The 19,819-nt window shown below is 44.7% G+C and overlaps 1 long non-coding RNA gene across 1 annotated transcript in view; it reads left to right on the top strand.

Annotated features, from left to right (window-relative positions):
• LOC139251602 (uncharacterized) overlaps window positions 1-18,306 on the top strand; it is an 87,196-nt gene extending 68,890 nt beyond the window's left edge. The window contains exon 6 of the long non-coding RNA XR_011591392.1: window positions 17,557-18,306. This is a non-coding gene — a long non-coding RNA (uncharacterized lncRNA). The remainder of the gene's footprint in view (window positions 1-17,556) is intronic.
• The last annotated feature ends 1,513 nt before the right edge of the window (window positions 18,307-19,819 follow it).

Genomic DNA, 19,819 nt, shown 5'->3' with positions numbered 1-19,819 from the left:
AGCCTGAAGGCTCTGTGCCTCAATGCGAGGAGTATTCAGAATAAGGTGGATGAATTAACTGCGCAGATAGCAGTTAACGGATACGATGTGATTGGCATCACAGAGACATGGCTCCAGGGGAACCAAGGCTGGGAACTCAACATCCAAGGGTATTCAGCATTTAGGAAGGATAGACAGAAAGGAAAAGGAGGCGGGGTGGCGTTGCTGGTTAAATCAATGCAATTGTAAGGAAGGACATTAGCCTGGATGATGTGGAATTGGTATGGGTGGAGCTGTGGAATTCCAAAGGGCAGAAAACGCTAGTGGGTGTTATGTATAGACCACCAAATAGTAGTAGTGAGGTTGGGGACAGCATCAAACAAGAAATAAGGGATGTGTGCAATAAAGTTACAGCAGTAATCATGAGTGACTTTAATCTACACATTGATTGGGCTAACCTAACTGGTAGCAATGCGGTGGAGGAGGATTTCCTGGAGTGTATTAGGGATGGTTTTCTAGACCAATATGTCGAGGAACCAACCAGGGAGCTGGCCATCCTAGACTGGGTGATGTGTAATGAGAAGAGACTAATTAGCAATCTTGTTGTGCGAGGCCCCTTGGGGAAAAGTGACCATAATATGGTAGAATTCCTTATTAAGATAGAGAGTGACAAAGTTAATTCGGAAACTAAGGTCCTAAACTTAAGGAAAGGTAACTTCGACGGTATGAGGCGTGAATTGGCTAGAATAGACTGGCAAATGATACCAAAAGGGTTGACGGTGGATAAGCAATGGCAAACATTTAAAGATCACATGGATGAACTTCAGCAAATGTACATCCCTGTCTGGAGTAAAAATAAAACTGGGAAGGTGGCTCAACCATGGCTAACAAAGGAAATTTAGGATAGTGTTAAAGCCAAGGAAGAGGCATATAATTTGGCTAGAAAAAGCAACAAACCTGAGGACTGGGAGAAATTTAGAATTCAACAGAGGAGGACTAAGGGTTTAATTAAGAGGGGGAAAATAGAGTACGAGAGGAAGCTTGCAGGGAATATAAAAACTGACTGCAAAAGCTTCTATAAATATGTGAAGAGAAAAAGATTAGTAAAGACAAACGTAGGTCCCTTGCTGTCGGATTCAGATGAAATTATAATGGGGAACAAAGAAATGGCAGACCAATTGAACCAATACTTCGGTTCTGTCTTCACGAAGGAAGATACAAATAACCTTCCGAAGGTACTAGGGGACAGTGGGTCAAGTGAGAAGGAGGAACTGAAGGATATCCTTATTAGGCGGGAAATTGTGTTCGGGAAATTGATGGGATTTTGAAGGCCGATAAATCCCTGGGGCCTGATAGTCTGCATCCCAGAGTGCTCAAGGAAGTGGCCCTAGGAATAGTGGATGCATTGGGGATCATTTTCCAACAGTCTATCGACTCTGGATCAGTTCCCATGGACTGGAAGGTAGCTAATGTAACACCACTTTTTAAAAAAGGAGGGAGAGAGAAAATGGGTAATTATAGCTTGACATCAATCGTGGGGAAAATGTTGGAATCGATCATGAAGGACGAAATAGCAGCGCATTTGGAAAGGGGTGACAGGATCGGATCAAGTCAGCATGGATTTATGAAAGGGGAATCATGCTTGATGAATTTTCTGGAATTTTTTGAGGATGTAACTAGCAGAGTGGACAAGGGAGAACCAGTGGATGTGGTGTATTTGGACTTTCAAAAGGCTTTTGACAAGGTCCCGCACAAGAGATTGTTGCGCAAAATCAAAGCACATGGTATTGGGGGTAATATACTGGCGTGGATAGGGAACTGGTTGGCAGGCAGGAAGCAGAGAGTCGGGATAAATGGGTCCTTTTCAGAATGGCAGGCAGTGACTAGTGGAGTGCCGCAGGGCTCAGTGCTGGGACCCCAGCTCTTTACAATATACATTAACGATTTGGATGAAGGAATAGAGTGTAATATCTCCAAGTTTGCAGATGACACTAAACTGGGTGGTGGTGTGAGCTCTGAGGAGGACTCTAAGAGGCTGCAGGGTGACTTGGACAGGTTTGGTGAGTGGGCAAATGCATGGCAGATGCAGTATAATGTGGATAAATGTGAGGTTATCCATTTTGGGGGCAAAAACACGAAGGCAGAATATTACTGAATGGCGGCAGACTAGGAAAAGAGGAGGTGCAGCGAGACCTGGGTGTCATGGTTCATCAGTCACTGAAAGTGGGCACACTGGTACAGAAGGCGGTAAAGAAAGCAAATGGTACGTTGGCCTTCATGGCTAGGAGATTTGAATATAGAAGCAGGGAGGTCTTACTGCAGTTGTACAGGGCCTTAGTGAGGCCTCACCTGGAATATTGTGTTCAGTTTTGGTCTCCTAGTCTGAGGAAGGACATTCTTGCTATTGAGGAAGTGCAGCGAAGGTTCACCAGACTGATTCCAGGGATGGCTGGGCTGTCATATGAGGACAGACTGGATCAACTGGGCCTTTATTCACTGGAGTTTAGAAGGATGAGAGGGGATCTCATAGAAACATATAAGATTCTGACGGGACTGGACAGGTAGATGCAGGAAGAATGTTCCCGATGTTGGGGGAGTCCAGAACCAGGGGACATAATCTTAGGATAAGAGATAGGCCATTTAGGACTGAGATGAGGAGAAACTTCTTCACTCAGAGACTTGTTAACCTGTGGAATTCCCTGCCGCAGAGAGTTGTTGATACCAGTTCACTGGATATATTCAAGAGGGAGTTAGATATGGCTCTTACGGTTAAGGGGATCAAGGGGTATGAAAGCAGGAAAGGGGTACTGAAGGAATGATCAGCCATGATCTTATTGAATGGCGGTACAGGCTCGAAGGGCCGAATGGCCGACTCCTGCACCTATTTTTCTATGTTTCTATGTTTCTATACCATGCTGGGATCCCTTGGGACTCTGACAGGTAGGCCCTCTGGTGGTAGTGTAATACAGGTTACAAGGGGTTAAATACATAACATCACTCCCCCGTGAAGTCAACAGTACACTTATTTACAAGGTGAGACAATATGGGGCTTTTCGCTCCCTTGTCAATCGTCTCGGTACAAATGCGAGTGTGGATGAGTTGGTTGGTTCTTCACTGGGCTGTTGGGCAGCCGGCCTTGCTGGGCTGCTGGGGATGGTGAGTTCGGCTTCGTGGTCAACCATGATGTCAGTTGCCACTTGTGTGTGTGTTGGAGGGTCAAAGTTGGTGGTGTCTTCTTCGGGTTGTTTGTAGCTGTTGGTGAACCGCAATTTGATTTGATCCAAGTGTTTTCTGCGTTTGCCCATTGGCCAATTTGACCTGAATGTGATCATGCCAGCGAACCATTTGGGACCATGTCCATAATTGAGCACAAACACAGGATCATTGATCTCAATATCGCGTGACAAATTTGCGCGGTCAAGATACATACTTTGTTGATGCTGCTTGCCCTCCACTTGATCATGGAGATCAGGGTGGACAAGAGAGAGCCTTGTTTTGAGTGCCCTTTTCTTGAGCAGCTCGGCTGGGGGAACCCAGGTGAGTGAGTGGGGTCTGGTGCCGTAGCTGAGCAGCACTCGGGACAGCCGGGTCTGCAGGGAGCCTTCCAACACACGTTTCAAGCTTTGCTTGATGGTCTGAACTGCACGTTCTGCCTGGCCATTGGATGCGGGCTTGAACTGAGCACATGTGACATGTTTGATCCCGTTGCGGGTCAGGAATTCCTTGAATTCAGCGCTGGTGAAGCACGGCCCATTGTCGTTGACTAGGATACCAGGCAAGCCGTGCGTGGCAAACATGGCTCGTAGGCTTTCAATAGTGGCCGTGGACATGCTTACAGACATTATCGCACATTCAATCCATTTTGAGTAAGCGTCCACGACAACCAAAAACATTTTGCCTAGAAATGGGCCCGCATAGTCCACGTGGATCCGTGACCACGGTTTGGAGGGCCACGACCACAAACTTAGCGGTGCCTCTCTGGGTGCATTGCTCAGCTGAGAGCAAGTGTTGCATTGGCGCACGCATGACTCTAAATCTGAGTCAATGCCAGACCACCACACATGGGACCTGGCTATGGCTTTCATCATTACAATGCCTGGGTGGGTGCTGTGCAGTTCACATATGAACATATCTCTGCCTTTCTTGGGCAAGACCACGTGATTACCCCACAACAGACAGTCCGCCTACAGGGACATTTTGTCTTTGTGCCTGTGGAACGGCTTAATCACCTCCTGCATCTCCGCTGGGACACTGGACTAGCTCCTATGGAGGACACAGTTTTTTACCAAGGACAGTAAAGGATCCTGACTGGTCCAGGTCCTGATCTGGTGGGCCGTAACGGGGGACTTTTCATTCTCGAATGCTTCCATGACCATGAGCAAGTCCGCTGGCTGTGCCATTTCCACCCGGGTAGTGGGCAATGGCAGTCGACTGAGAGCATCTGCGCAGTTCTCTGTGCCTGGTCTGTGGCGGATTACATAGTTGTATGCCGACAGCGTGAGCGCCCATCTTTGGATGCGGGCAGAGACATTGGTGTTAATCCTCATGCTCTCAGAGGACAGCGATATAAGCGACTTGTGGTCAGTTTCAAGCTCAAACTTGAGGCCGAATAAGTACTGATGCATTTTTTTTACCCCGTAAACGCACGCCAGAGCCTCTTTTTCAATCATGCTGTCGGCCCTTTCGGCCTTGGACAAACTCCTGGATGCATAAGCGACCGGTTGCAAGATCCCCGATTCGTTAGCCTGTTGTAACACACACCCGACCCCATATGATGACGCATCGCAAGCTAGCACTAATCTTTTACAAGGTTTATACAGGACAAGCACTTTGTTTGAACACAACAGATTTCTGGCTTTCTTAAAGACATTCCCCCATACCCAGTCGCCTCCCTTGCGCAGTAGCGCATGTCGGGGTTCGAGCAGCGTGCTTAATCCAGGTAGGAAATTACCTAAATAGTTAAGGAGTCCCAGGAATTACCAAAATAGTTAACGACCACAGCTCTGTCACGATCTGTGGTCTCGGCGCGTTCTTGATGGTCTTCGTCTTGGCGTCTGTGGGTCTGATGCCGCCTGCCGCTATTCTTCTTCCCAAGAACTCGACCTCCCGCGCCAGGAAAATACACTTCGAGCGTTTGAGCCCCACACGATCCAACCGACTAAGAACCTCTTCCAGATTCTTCAAGTGCTCAATGGTGTCCCGACCTGTAACCAGTATGTCATCCTGGAAAACCACGGTGCAAGGAACCAACTTTAGCAGGCTCTCCATGTTCCGTTGGAAGATTGTCGTTGCCGACCGAATCCCGAACGGGCATCTGTTATAGATGAACAGACCTTTGTGCATGTTGATGCAGGTGAGGCCTTTCGAAGACTCCTCCAGCTCCTGCGTCATGTAGGCCGAGGTCAGGTCCAGCTTGGTGAATGTCTTCCCTCCAGTCAGGGTCGCGAATAGGTCGTCTGCCTTGGGTAGCGGGTACTGGTCCTGTAGCGAAAAATGGTAAATTGTTACTTTAGTGTCCCCACAAATTCTCACCGTGCCATCCTCTTTAAGTACCGGGACAATTGGACTAGCCCACTCGTTGAATTCCACCGGCGTGATGATGCCTTCTCGCTGCAGCCCGTCCAGCTCAATTTCCACTTTCTCACGCATCATGTACGGTACCGCCCGTGCCTTGTGGTGGATGGGTCGCGTACCGGGAACCAAATGAATCTGCACTTTCGCCCCTGAGAAGCTTCCAATGCCTGGCTCAGAACCTGGACACATGAGACGTCGTCGATGGATGAAAGCACTCAGATGTCGTCCCAGTTCCAGCGGATTTTTCCCAGCCAACTTCTGCCAAACAACGTGGGGCCATCCCCTGGCACAATCCACAGCGGGAGTTCGTGTACTGCTAAGTCATAGGAGACTTTGACTCCTGCACTGCCAATTACAGGGATTAGTTCCTTGGTGTAAGTCCTTAGTTTGGTGTGATTGGGGCTGAGCTTGGGCCTGTGTGCCTTTTTTGCCCCACAGCCTGTCGAAGGCCTTTTTACTCATTATGGACTGACTTGCACCCGTGTCCCGTTCCATAGATATTGGAATACCGTTCAGTTTAACTTTCAACATTATTGGTGGACTTTTCGTATGTACCCCGTACACTTCTGCCTCCTTGGTACGAGTTTCCAATTCAACCTGATCCACAGTGGATCGATCTTCCTTTGCAACGTGGTGGTTTGCAAGGTTTGCAGGGTTTGCAGCTCGCCTGCACATTCGCTGGAAATGTCCCATTGTTTTGCAACCGTTGCACGCATAGTGCTTGAAGCAGCATTCATGGGGCCGATGATCACCTCCACAACGTCAACAAGGTGTTAACTGCCTCGCATTAACGATTGATGGCGGACTCTGGGTCATCAGCAGCAGCAGCCGGCGTGTATGTTCTGCCATGTATATTTCTGCTCGAAACCGACGTTACTTTATGCACAGTACTGGCCAAAACTTCTTTACTCTGCGAAATCTGTTTGGTGTTGTCGCTGGTGGACATAAATGCCTGGGCTATCGTTATGGCTTTACTTAGATTCGGAGTTTCAACAGTCAACAGTTTGCGAAGGATTGCCTTATGGCCAATGCCCAGTACAAAAAATGTCTAAAAGCATTTGTTCTAGGAATCCCTCAAACTCACAATGCCCTGCAAGGTGCCTTAGTTCGGTGACATAGCTCGTCACTTCCTGGCCCTCCGATCGTTGACATGTGTAGAACCGATATCTCGCCATCAAAATGCTTTCCTTAAGATTTAGGTGCTCCCGGACCAGCGTACACAATTCTTCATAGGATTTCTCTGTTGGTTTTGGCGGAGCTAGGAGATTCTTCATGAGGCTATAGGTTGTTGCCCCTCAGACAGTTAGGAGGATCGCCCTTCATTTTGTAGCGTTCTCGTCACCTTCCAGCTCGTTGGCCATGAAGTATTGGTCGAGTCTCTCCATGAAGGCCTCCCAATCATTCCCTTCTGAGAACTTCTCCAGGATACCAACTGTTCTTTGCATCTTCACGCGGTTGTTTGTTACCTCATCGCCAATTGCTATGCTCATAATAAAGGATGACACTGAGTACTGTGTACAATGAGCAAGTGTGACCTTAGCTCCTTTAATAAGACTCCAGAGTGCCGGTACCTCGTGGGTGGCCTGCTTATATACCGTGCTCCTAAGGGATGCTGGGATCCCTTGGGACTCCGACAGGTAGGCCCGCTAGTGGTAGTGTAATGCAGGTTACAAGGGGTTAAATACATAATATAAACAAAGCGAGACTTCAAGAATAGGAAGAGCTCTCGCTACACTGCAAGCAATGAAATCAATGGAGATGGTGTCCATTGATATGATTGGCAGAGAGAGAAAGGACACACAGCATTGGAGATGGTGAGACCACAGGCCACGCCCAGCAGTGTGTGTGGGCACATTCCCTTATTTTTCTCCTTCCACTTAATTCTCTCATTGCCACGCTGGTGCTGCATTGTGCTGCCACTCAACCGGCTACTGCTTTCACGCCATGACATGTCAACCCGAGTCTTTTTGCTCTTTTTCTAAGTTTTTCAGGTGACTTGAGCCCTGCAGCCACACAGACTGAGTGGGAGAACTCTCCTGCACAGGTACCATCGCTCGCTCTTACCCTTCCAGGCACCAGCGCCTCAAGTGGCGCAGAAAGTGAATTGGAGATGTCTGCGCAGCATGATTCACTCAGCAGAAGTGAACAGCTGCAGGTGGAAAGGACAGCCCAGGCAGCGGCTTACCGGAGGGCAAACTCACCTTCTGTCTCTGCTGAAGAAGAGGATAGAGGTCCAGACTTTAGGAGTCCAGTCTTTAAAAGAAGGATCTTTTCTGTGCACCACTAGTCGCTGAGTGTATTGAACAACCCGCCAGGGAGCTTCTGCAACATGTCGAAGAATGTGAAGGAGTCCACATGTGTGGGTTATCTTGCATGGCATTGACTTTCTGCATTCAACAATGGAGCATGTGGTCACCTCAGTGAATGTTGCAGCTGGGTTGATCTTGCAGGGTTTGTGGCACCAGTAGTAGCATCGCTTAGAATTATGCATATTGGGGCTTTGCAGACTCAGGGCTCCACCATCTCCTCTGCCTTGGACAGAATGGGCAGAGTCCCCTGTGCATTTGCAAACAAACTGAGAAAATATTTGCCAAGAATGGTTTCAAGGAGGCAGTTTCCTTTAAATAAAGACAGGCCTTGGAACTGCATAGAGGCTTTCAGTGGAAATAGACAAGACTAGTAAATGGAAGAAATATTCACAATGGATACATGGAGTTATCATAAATATATAAACCCAGTCTTTCGGAAGAGAAGTTAAACCAAGGCCTGTCTGCCCTCTCCGGTGGATGTAAACGATCCCATTGCACCTTTCAAAAAAGAACAGGGGCGTTCTCCCAATATCCTGACCAATATTTATCCCTCAACCAGTGTCACTAAAATAAATTATCTGATCATTTATCTCATTGCTGTTTGTGGGAGCATGCTGTGTGCAAATATACTGCCAGGTTTCCAATGTTACAACAGTGACTACACTTCAAAAGATAGTAGTTCATTGGCTGTGAAGAACTTTGGGGCGTCCTTAGATCATGAAAGGTGCTGTATAAATGCAAGTTCTTTCTTTTTAAATGTGAACCAGAGATACTTCTGATGATGAAGCAATAGCCTGAGGTAGCCATTAGGTGGCAGTATATATACACAACATGAGTACAAGGTGCTGTGGATATGGTGTAATCATCAATAACAATGATGATAGCAGTTCCAAGGCCTGCCTTTATTTAAAGGAAACTATCTCCTTGAAACCATTCTTGGCAAACATTTTCTCAGTTTGTTTGCAAATACACATGGGACTCTGCCCATTCTGTCCAAGGCAGAGGAGATGGTAAGGGATTTTTTAAAATTGTTTTTTGTATGGCTTAGTGATTTCTCACAGGAAGGGAGGGGAAATGTGAAGAGACGGTGACCCATTCTTAATGACCAATTAGGAAGATCTGAAAGTCGATCAACCTGCTCTCTTCAGCTGAAGAATGGAGATACACAAGAAAACCCAAAGAAGGCAAGTGGGTTAAAAATATCAAAAATTACCAAAGTAACTGTAAAGAAAACTATTCATGTTTCATGAATCTGTCTACCATTCTTATTGTAAGTTTTCAACCATTTTTTAAATAAACAAAATATTCACATCGTCAAGTGCCTTATTATAAGTTACCTGTTATGCTCCACAAATATTGTGACTCCTTGGAGAGCAATGCAATTAAAATCTATGCAGCAGTGTAATAGCAGTCACTCTGGAACCTTGTTTTACAGAGAGCTAGGTGCTGGGGTAGCTTTTGGGAGATAAAAGATAACCTCTCCAATGTTGGCTCATGACTCTGGCCAGGATTCCTCACAGTGATTCTGAAAGGGGACAAATTTGGGCCCATTCAGCCGACTGGAGTGATTGTGGAGCACACTTCTTGGACTGCTAATGACATGATCCCACTGTCCGCACAGGGCTCGGGGTGTTCTACAATATGCTCCATCACGTGTTCCTCATCTTAAATGTTTGGCTCCACATTATACTGAAGGGGAGCCTTGTACTGTTGTATATGACTTAGTGCTCTTGGACAGGCGGGCAAACTGAAACTGACCCCAGTCATTACTGTACTATCGATGACTACAACTATCAACCGTGGATCAAAAAAACTGGCCCGCTTATATACCCATCCTACCCAAAATCTAGTGCAAAGGTGGTGAGTGTGAGCAGAAACCGGCTTGGGATCGCGGTCTGCCAAGTCTGCTCCCACACAATTGTAAGGAATATGCCACAGAGCCCTGCCATCAAAGAGAGGAGGGTTGTAAATGAGGGCAGGCGGACATCATCTTTGAGATTTCCCATCATCCTGCCCTGTTTTTCGGATGAGAATTAAACTGAGACCCCGTCAGCTCTCTCAGGTGGACGTAATTGATCCCATGGCACGATTTCGAAGAAGAGCAGGGGAGTTCTCCCCAGTGTCCTGGCTAATATTTACCCCTCAATCCACATCCCTAAAACAGATTATCTGGTGATTATCGCATTGCTATTTGTGGGAGCTTGCTGTGCGCAAATTGGCTGCCGCGTTTCCCACATTACAACAGTGACTACACTCCAAAGTACTTAGTTGGCTGTAAAGCGCTTTGAGATGTCCGGTGGTCGTGAAAGGTGCTATATAAATGAAAGTCTTTCTTTCCATATATCGCTTGCCCACTGGCCTGGAATAGGTGGGCTCAGCTCTCAGAATCTACATTTCAGCAGAGGCCCTGGAATGCACCAAACTTTAACATTCATTTAAGCAAGGCGAGACTTTGTTTTCTTGTTTGGAGAACGTTTATAACAGGGGACTAGTTATTGTTGCTGTCAGTCTCTGTCTTTGGTCTTAAGGGTATCTCTTCCGCAAGCCTGCAGCTGTGAATTGATGATTTGAGGCATTTAACAAGAGTCCACAAATCCTATTTACATGGAATTCCCTTTGGAATACCAGTACAGATGACTAGTCATTCATCTTGGTCTTCCTTGATGATGATAATAGGAAGGAGGAGCAAAGGGAGCAGAGAGGGTCCAAATGCATAGGAGGAGAATGAGGAGGGTGATGAGTCACCCGGCCAGCAGAGTGTATAGAGTACCCAACATTTAACTTCTAATTTTCTGAAGAGCCATACTTGAGGAGACTCTGAATTACCAAGAAAACACCCCGTGAATTATGCAGGATCCTGGAACCCGAGCTGAAACCATCAACATGAAACGCAACTGCTCTGTCAATGGAAGTGGAAGTATCCAAGGCACTGACATTCAATGCATCGGAATATTGCCAGTTCAGTGCAGGGGGAATGTTTGCAACATTTCACAGTCTGTGGTGCACTGTGGCATTAGATCTGATAGCCAACCGATGCACCGTTCATGAGAGCTGGCCAGATCATTTATTTTCCCATGGAAGCAGCTTCTCAATGGGAAAGGGCATTGGGATGTTATCAGGGTGGGAGGGGTTTTTTTAGGGCTTAAGGGACTGTGAGCTGTACTCTTGCACTTCGTGTTAACTGTTTCAATTTCTGTGTCTTCATTTATAATGGAAACTTGTCTGTACAAACTTATCATGTTGTGATCACAACCTCCCTGCAGCGCCATCAGAGCTGGGAGGGTGTAATTGTAAGATGACAAGGTCCCATCTCAGAAACGTAAAATATAAATATGCAAATACGGGCACAATCTATGACTTTAAAATGGGGCCTGAATTGTGTCTGCGTGTCATGGTCCAAATATCCTTGGCCTCGAACCCCACTTCGCCTAAAGACTATACTTGATCTTGACTCGCCTTGTGCATCATCATGGGAGATCAACTGGCATAAACTATATGTAAACAACATTCTAAATATGTTATCAATTAAAAATAATCTTAAAGAAAGCTTATTTTACTGATTCTCAGTGAAGCCCAGTGGATATTTTCATTTGGCTTCACTTGCAGAATGTGATCACTGAGGATCTTTTATTAAATGTTAGCTTTCTCATTTGAATATTATAAATGAGAGTCACGATGAACTGACAGTGAAGAGCACTGCTGTGCACTATTTGCATAATTTATTTGAGGTGCTTGTACATCATTGCTGCGGCTTTTATGAAGAAAACATCTAATTTAAATGTGTTCTCCGAGAGTGTGCAGCGCTAGCTGAGCTGCATTTATTACCCATCCCTAGTTGCCCTGAGAAGGTAGAGGTGGGCCTTCTGCTTGAACCGCTGCAGTCCCTGTGGTGCTGGTGCTCCAATAATGCTGTTAAGTAGGGAATTCCAGAGTCCTAACACAGTTAATGATAAAGGAAGAGAGACATATGTCCAAGCCAAAATGGTGTGTGACTCGGAGGGAATCGTTCAAATGATGGTATTCACATGCCATTGGTAGAGGTCTCAACAACAACTTGTATTTATATAGCGCCTTTAATGTAGTGAAACATCCCAAGGTGCTTTACAGGAGTATTATGAGATTTTTAAAAATTGACACCGAGCTGCATAAGTAGAAATTAGGGCAGGTGACCAAAAGCTTGGTCAAAGAGGTAGATTTTAAGGAGCGTCTTGAAGAAAGAGAAGTCGAGAGGCGGAGAGGTTTAGGCAGGGAGTTCCTGAGCTTAGGGCCTAGGCAACAGCAGGCAAGGGAGAAAGGTGCTGTCAAAGTTGTCATGTATTCAACTATTATTGTAACCCATGTATAAGCTGACCTAAGTTGTACACCTTGAGAACATTGACCACAAGGGGCGAACTTGTGGAAGACACTCCTAACCTGGACTCTCTGGTATAAAAGGGGAAGCTCCACCCACCTTCATCACTTGAGGTCTTGGTAATAAAGGTAACTGATCACAGAGTGACCTTTTCTCAAGTATAGGCCTCGTGTGCATTTATACTGTATAGTAAGGACATATCAAAAGTAACCTGGATGACTTGCTCCAGAGTATCCTGTGGCTAGTATATACCACAGTCAGAGTGCAACACTAATGGAGGGATTCATAACAGAATTTTTTTTCATGTTGTATTCTTGTATACTTTGTGTGTGAACACTGTTAAAAGGGTTGGGTTCCAGTCCAGCTCAGACTCACAGAATGTCAAAGTGGAATGAACTTAGTTTCTGTAGTTCTTCCTGTCATCCATGTCTCACAGAGAGGTGGCTTCAGGCGGGTGGAGAGAACCTTGGAGATTGCAGTTAGTCCATCTATGTTAACAACACCATGCAGAATGATCAGGGAATATAATTAAGAGGCTTAAAATAATGGGCCCAAGGAATTTAGCCATAGGTCCAATGCCTGCTCACAGGCTGTCCCACTGCTACATTGGTATGCTTTGCACCAGTTTTATGCCTAAAAGGCGATGCAACGCATACCAATGTATACCCCATAGTGTAGGAGTTTGAGTACTTGCAGCAGACAAAATATGGCTGATGACCCAGGAAAGAAGACGATTATAGGCGACCCACAAAGACATAATCCGGACATGAACCAAGTTAAAGAGACACTTGATCAAAAAGGTTATACCTTTATTCTAAATTCCATTAAGCTTTGGACTTAAACAAGAAGCGAATGATTGCTACCTGTTACACTGTTACATGATCTGGAAAATGGGTACATTTTCCAAGCTTACTAAAATGCTTATGGCTGTGATACTGGATTTGTGAACCGAACATTGTTAAATTGAGACCAGCTGAGGCTTTGATGCTCTCGCATTGCCTTCACCTAATAGAATTAGTGAAATAAATTAGCTTTTATTAACAAATTAAATTGTGTTTGACCCTATCTGTGATATATCTGAGTGAACTCAGTTAAATGGCTCTTCAACTAATGTACATCATTCTCACTAATGGCTAAATTGTGGATCTTTTTAATTAGTGTTTTGTAATTCCAAGTCAACAGGCATTACAATAAAATCTTTGGCATAAATCTCTGTCCGTGTTTCCTACAGTTATTGTGAGAAACCGTTCGGCAAACTAAGTATCGGGTTTCATCAGTATCAGCTGTGGCTCAGTGGGCAGCACACTCATCTCTGAGTCAGAAGGTTGTGGGTTTGAGTTCCACTCCAGCGAATCTGAGCACATAAAATCTAGGCTGACACTCCAGTACAGTGCTGAGGGAGTGCTGTACTGTCAGAGGTGCTGTCTTTCAGATGAGACGTTAAACCAAGGCCCTCTCAGGTCTGCTCTCTCAGGTGGACGTAAAAGATCCCATGGCACTATTTCAAAGAAGAGCAAGGGAGTTATCCCTGGTGTCCTGGCCAATATTTATCCCTCAAACAACATCACTGAAACAGATTATCTGGTCATTATCACATTGCTCACATTGCTGTTTGTGGGAGCTTGCTGAGCGCAAATTGGCTGCCGCTTTTCCAACATTACAACAGTGACTACACTTAAAAAAAAACGTACTTAATAGGTTATAAAGTGTTTTGAGTCGTCTGGCATTATATACATGTAAGTCTTTCTTTTTATTAGCTGAGAAATAGAATGTGTTTAGTACTGTTCACCACATCATAGGAATATTATTATTGCCCTCAACAGGGTACAGTGTATGGTAACAAAGATGATATCAGCTCTCTTGTTAGGTGAGGGTATCAATCAAGGGACATGGAGCAAAGATGAGTAAATGGGGTTGAGGTACAGATCAGCTATAATCTAATCGAATGGCGAAACAAGCTTGAGGGGCTGAATGGTCTACTTTTTTCTATGTTCCTATGTTTCTATCTCAAAAATCAGTTAAGGATTTCAAGAATCTAAAATGAGGGAAAGTTAAGCTCGTTCTCATTAGAAAACAAAAGGCTTTGAGATGATTTTTAAAAAGAGTCAAAAAATTCCTGGGCAGGAATTTTGAGAGTGGAGCTGGCATGTGTCAGGACTCCTGTACACCTCCTGGAAGCACATCTGGCCCTGTCTCAAGTCCCAGGGTCAGGGCATGAACATAAAATGGCTATTCCCACTTGTGACACAGTCTTTAAACCCACACAGAGAGGGGCAGAGATGCAGTGTACCGTAGTCAGCCCCAATATGTGCCCTTGTCCAGCCATACAATGCTGATAATTTGTCCCCCAGGACTATGTGACTTCAGCCCTAAGCTTTTTCAAGTTATGAAAGGGACTAAGAAAGTTGATCTAGACACATTGCCCCCACTGATGAAGAGTTCAAGAAATCAAATCATAGTCTCTAAGTCATTGTTCAGTTATTGTACAATATTTATGATAAGCATGCATTTTTATTATATTCTTAATTTCTTGTGTTACTAGATCAACGTTATTTGTAAAATACACATGAATTTGTATTTTATTCTGCATCCTCAATTAGCATTTTACACATTCCTCTAACTCACTTGGGTGGCATATATATTTTCATTGTGGTGCGACCCAAGCGTGTCTGAGCTGCAGTTTTCTATAAGCTCGTCCATTACAGTTGATGGAAGCTATTAAGAAATGCAACTGGAGCATGATTGTTCCCTCGCTAATATAAATGAACAACATGACCTTTGTTCAGTGTGGTATTGGGTGAATGTCACAAGTCCAGGCTGGGAAATCGACACAAAGAGCTCCTCATCAATTTTTCTGCAGATTGAAATAATCTGATGTGAGAACAAATGGCCGGTGATTTTAAATCTTCAGCATTTAACTTAAAGGATAAGGAACGTTCTGGGTGAGAAAAGTATGGATCAGTTGAAGACGGATTTTTCCAATATTGACAAAGAGAAGCAAAAATATACTTTTCTAAAGAATCTGAGTTTATGTTACAAATTGTTTTGAAACAGGAGGTCAAAGTGTCACGGCAATATTCTGTTTATCTGAGAACAACCAGATGATCTGTCCCACCAAATGAACCAGCTGTCAGCAAATACACAAGAACAGCCTGACGATAAGTCTTCCTCTGATTTCACCCTAGCTCTCCTCATGAGGTAGCACTAAGTTTCCTCTTGGATAATAATATTTTATTACATTAAAGGCACTATATAAATGCAAGTTGTTGTTGGAGCCCAAATGTTTCAGCTGAGATTGGGACCTCAGCAATGGCTCTGCAGTTTCACAAATACAAAGTGCGGAAGAGGTTTCAGCCCCTCTTCCACTCCTTGATTTTTGGTTGCACTTCAGTCCCACGCTCCTGATCTTTGGGAACCTGTGCGGGGAGGGGGGGGGCACGGGAGTGGGTAGGCCAGAAGACCTCCTCGTAGGACTGCTCCTGGGCCTGGCCAAGGTGGCCATTAGTAGGTCCAGGCAGCGGGCGGTTGAGGGGGTTGTTTGGCCCGACTGCCTGCCTCTCTTCCATGGATACGTTCGAGCCCGGGTGTCCCTGGAGATGGAGCACGTGATGTCCGCCGGGATACTCGAGGCCTTCTGCAACCAGTGGGCAATGGAGGGACTGGAGTGCATCATCACCCCCGGAAATAAAACATTGGTTTGATTTGTTATGATTCATTTGAACTTTTTCATTAATTTACAGGTTGTATTGGTTGTGCCCTTTTAACAAGAGGGCACAAGGTTGACTTTTAATGATGAAAGAGTCAACATTGGATCAAACCTATGTCCTTCACTGCCGTTTCATTACATTTTGGTAGCCCTAGGTGCTGCATTACCAATAAGTTAGTTATCCTTACCCAGTTAAGATGCCCAATTCTTTCTGACCATTCCAAAGTTGATACAAACATTGTGGCTGGAATTTTGCGTATCTGGGCAGGTCCGCTGCGGCCGGTGTCCATGGCGGGTCGCGACCCTGCTGCTGGCTCCATCCCACTGTTAAAAATGAACTTATCTTAATGGGGCCTATTAAGCCTGCCCAGCGAGTTACCTGGCCCAATGAGATGGAGGGTGTCTGGTGACATCATTCATGACGTGTTTTCAGCTGGGATCCTTAGAGGGACCCTGGCCACATTCCGTTTGACGTTTAATCTAAAAAGTGGGAGTTGAATTTTTATTCTATAATAATATAATAAAAGTTATATATGAGTGACAAAGAAATATTTAAATAATAGCATGAAGTAATATGATGCCATCTACAAATACGATCAAGAACATCATTTTAAAAGTACATTAATTGGGAAGTTATTGGTGCTTTAGTTACAAATCTATAGACTTTTGTATCAGTAACTGGTAAAAATAAAAGATGTGTGTATATAGGTAATATAAACAATTAAGCAGATTTTAAATGTAATTGTAAAGGAGTCGATTTACAATTTTATGCAAGTTCAGCGGAAGGGCTGCAGAATCCCTGACAAACAGTGTAAGTGGTGTTTATGTGTTTCTGGAATTTCTGCAGTTCTTCTGTTGAAATTAACAATAGACAAGTGAGAGAACCTCCCCAAAACCTCAGATTGAAAAATTACATAAGTTATATTCGGGGACTGAAAGCAAATTGAACCAGTGGAATGAGTGATGAGAATGAAATTGTTACTGTTGATAACTTGATTTAATCTGTAACTAGACAATCACAGTATACTGTGAGAAAAACCTAACCAGAAACAACAGAAAACCTTATTCAAATGGTATATGCCATTTTTTGCAGTGCAGATCAATTCACTGCAATTAATGTTGAGTTGGAAGGCCAATGAAAATAATATTTCCCTTACAAGTGATAGCTGTGGCTCAGTGGGGAGCACACTCGCCTCTGAGTCAAAAGGTTGTGGTTTCAAGTCCCACTTCAGAGACTTGAGCACAAAAATCTAGGCTGAGATTCCAATACAGTGCCGAGGGAATGCTGCACTGTCGTAGGTGCTGTTTTTCGGGTGAGACGTTAAACCTGAGGACCATCTGCTCTCTCAGGTAGATGTAAAAGATCCCATGGCACTACTTTGAAAAAGAGCAGGAGCATTATCCCTGGCATCCTGGCCAATATTTATCCCTCAATCAACACCACTGAAACAGATGATCTGGTCATTATCACATTGCTGTTTGTGGGAGCTTGCTGTGTGCAGATTGTCTGCCGCGTTTCCTACATTACAACAGTGACTACATTTCAAAAGTACTTCATTGGCTGAAAAGCCCTTTGGGACATTCGGTGTTCATGAAAGATGCTATATTAATGCAAATCTGTCTTTTTTTCTTTCCAGGGTAGGAGGGGAGCCTTCAGCACTCACATCACTTCAGGAATTTTTGAATGAACATTTACCAGTAACTTTTCAAGTAGAATAGAATCTCCATCAATTGTTAGCTGATGGAATCAACATGTTTTTATTTTGGTTTGTTTTTCATGCTGTCAAGCAATCAGCTGGAGCAATGGCCAAGGAACTCACACCTCGGATTGACAGACATGCTTCCCGAGCTGCGTGAATCCCGTGGCCATGCAGGGAAATTTAAAAAGTAAGTGTAATAAAGCTCTTAAGTGCCTGTAAACTCCCTGATACTTATCTCAATTGGGTCCCTCACCACTGCAGGTCGGGATTGCTCCACGACAGACGCACCTGTGGGAAAGGGAGCGAGATGACACCAGATTCCCAACCCACTTTCAAAAATAACAATTTTCCTACCCGACCCGCCAACAATCTTGCCTGCTATCACCTTGGAAATTCAGCCCTATGTGTTTGAAATAGCAAATATCTCAATGTTGTTTTTGTCACAATCAATTCAGTGTGCTACACAGAAAATTATTATGTATTACACAGATGTGCTCCAAAGAATTGTGCAGGCACCATGGTTACTGAGCTCGACAATTACATTTTTGGCTTTGAACAAAGGTATAAACATAGATTCAATGAATTCAAGGTATTTGCTCCTCTCAAAGATTACCAGCAGAATAGCAAACTAACATTGCAACTGTTATGTCTTGAATAAAGAATCTGACCAGATACTGTGAGCTTAAAGTAATGTGTGACCGTAGTCCTTTATTACAGGTCTCCAGAGTGCCTCACCAGCCTGTGAGGCCTCCTTATGTAGAGGTGCTCCCAAGGGATTGTGGGATCCCTTGGGGCTCCAGTGGATCAGCCCTCTGGTGGTTAAACGAGGTATTTACAGGTTTACATACATAACAGCAACCATCCAGATCTGACAGTCAGGCCAGGTTTCCTTGTTTTAATATACTACTCAATACTCCTCTTTCCTCACAGTGTAAAGGCTGAAAATTCTACCATTTGTTTAAGCTCAGCTGAGACGGTAGTCTTATCGCAGTGAAAAATACTGTATTTACATTTCCAGCTTGGCATTATGAAAGATTACTGCCGAGGGTCTCCCTGACTGCATACCCATGTTTCTATCTCTAGGATGCACTTGGATGACCCTAATGTGTGACCACACGGTGTCCTCCAGTTAACCTGAAGGATACTGTGACTGAACATTGCGAGATAGCAACTGTTTAATTGGGCTCAATTTTCCCCAATGCCGTTTTTTGGCATATTGCCAGAGTTACGCCCGTTTTTCTTGGCCCCGACTACTCCAAAAAAAAGTAGCAAGATTCCCCGTTCTATTTTTTGAAATTGGTGCCATGCAGCCTGTGCTGTAGCTTCGGGGGGTGGAGCCTAATGTCTGCACCCAAAAAAACGATGCCGTCCCCTTCTGTGCAAACGCGAAAAAAGAAAGGACGTTTTTGATGTGATTGCTATGAGCGCGCATGCCCAGTACAGCTTCCGGTCTGCATTCGGCCATTTTTAAAGAGCCAGTTGTGTGTGAGAACTTTAATTATCAGTGGAAAAATCGGAGCTGCAAAACAATATGCAATGCGGTTCAAGGACCAAACATTTCTTACAGTATGAAGTGGAGGCACTAGTTACTGTAATTGAGGCCAGATGGCACGAGCTGGACACCAGCAGAGGTCACATAAAAGTTCCACCAAAAGAAATGAAGAAACGTTGGACCCAACTTGCAGAAGATTACTGTGCAATGGTGACCACCCCGAGGTCTGGAGGCCAGTGCAAAAAGAAGTGGCAGGACCTTGGTCAAGTAGTTAGTGTAAGTAATATTTTCATTTATTCACTGGAATTGCAATTGTAAATGTGACCATCAGTATATGTCCCAACCAACAGAAAGACACCCTCTCTAAAAAGTTATATTTTCATCTTTGCAGAGAAAGGTGGCACACAACAGAAGGGAAAGAACTCAAACAGGAGGAGGCCCGGCAAATCTGCACCTACTGACACTTGAGGGAGAGGGTAAGTTCTGCAACTTCCTCGTCTGGCTTTGCTAAATGTACTGCGTGGGCTAGCCATGCTTCGGTTCATGGGGATGTCTCTATCAGCTAGGCTTCGGTTGATGCAATGTGCTATCATTCATCGTGGTCCTTCAAATCAGCCTGCTGCCTGCGCTGTATGTGCCTACTCATGTCACCCTGCCCCCTCCTCTGCTGTTAACCATTTGTTTGTTTTGTTATATTTTGCAGAAATT

The sequence above is a fragment of the Pristiophorus japonicus genome, chromosome 1 (assembly GCF_044704955.1).
Source record: "Pristiophorus japonicus isolate sPriJap1 chromosome 1, sPriJap1.hap1, whole genome shotgun sequence".
Classification (NCBI taxonomy): domain Eukaryota; kingdom Metazoa; phylum Chordata; class Chondrichthyes; family Pristiophoridae; genus Pristiophorus; species Pristiophorus japonicus.
The sequence above is the reverse complement of the archived record's forward strand: the minus strand, read 5'-3'. Positions and strand labels throughout refer to the sequence as shown.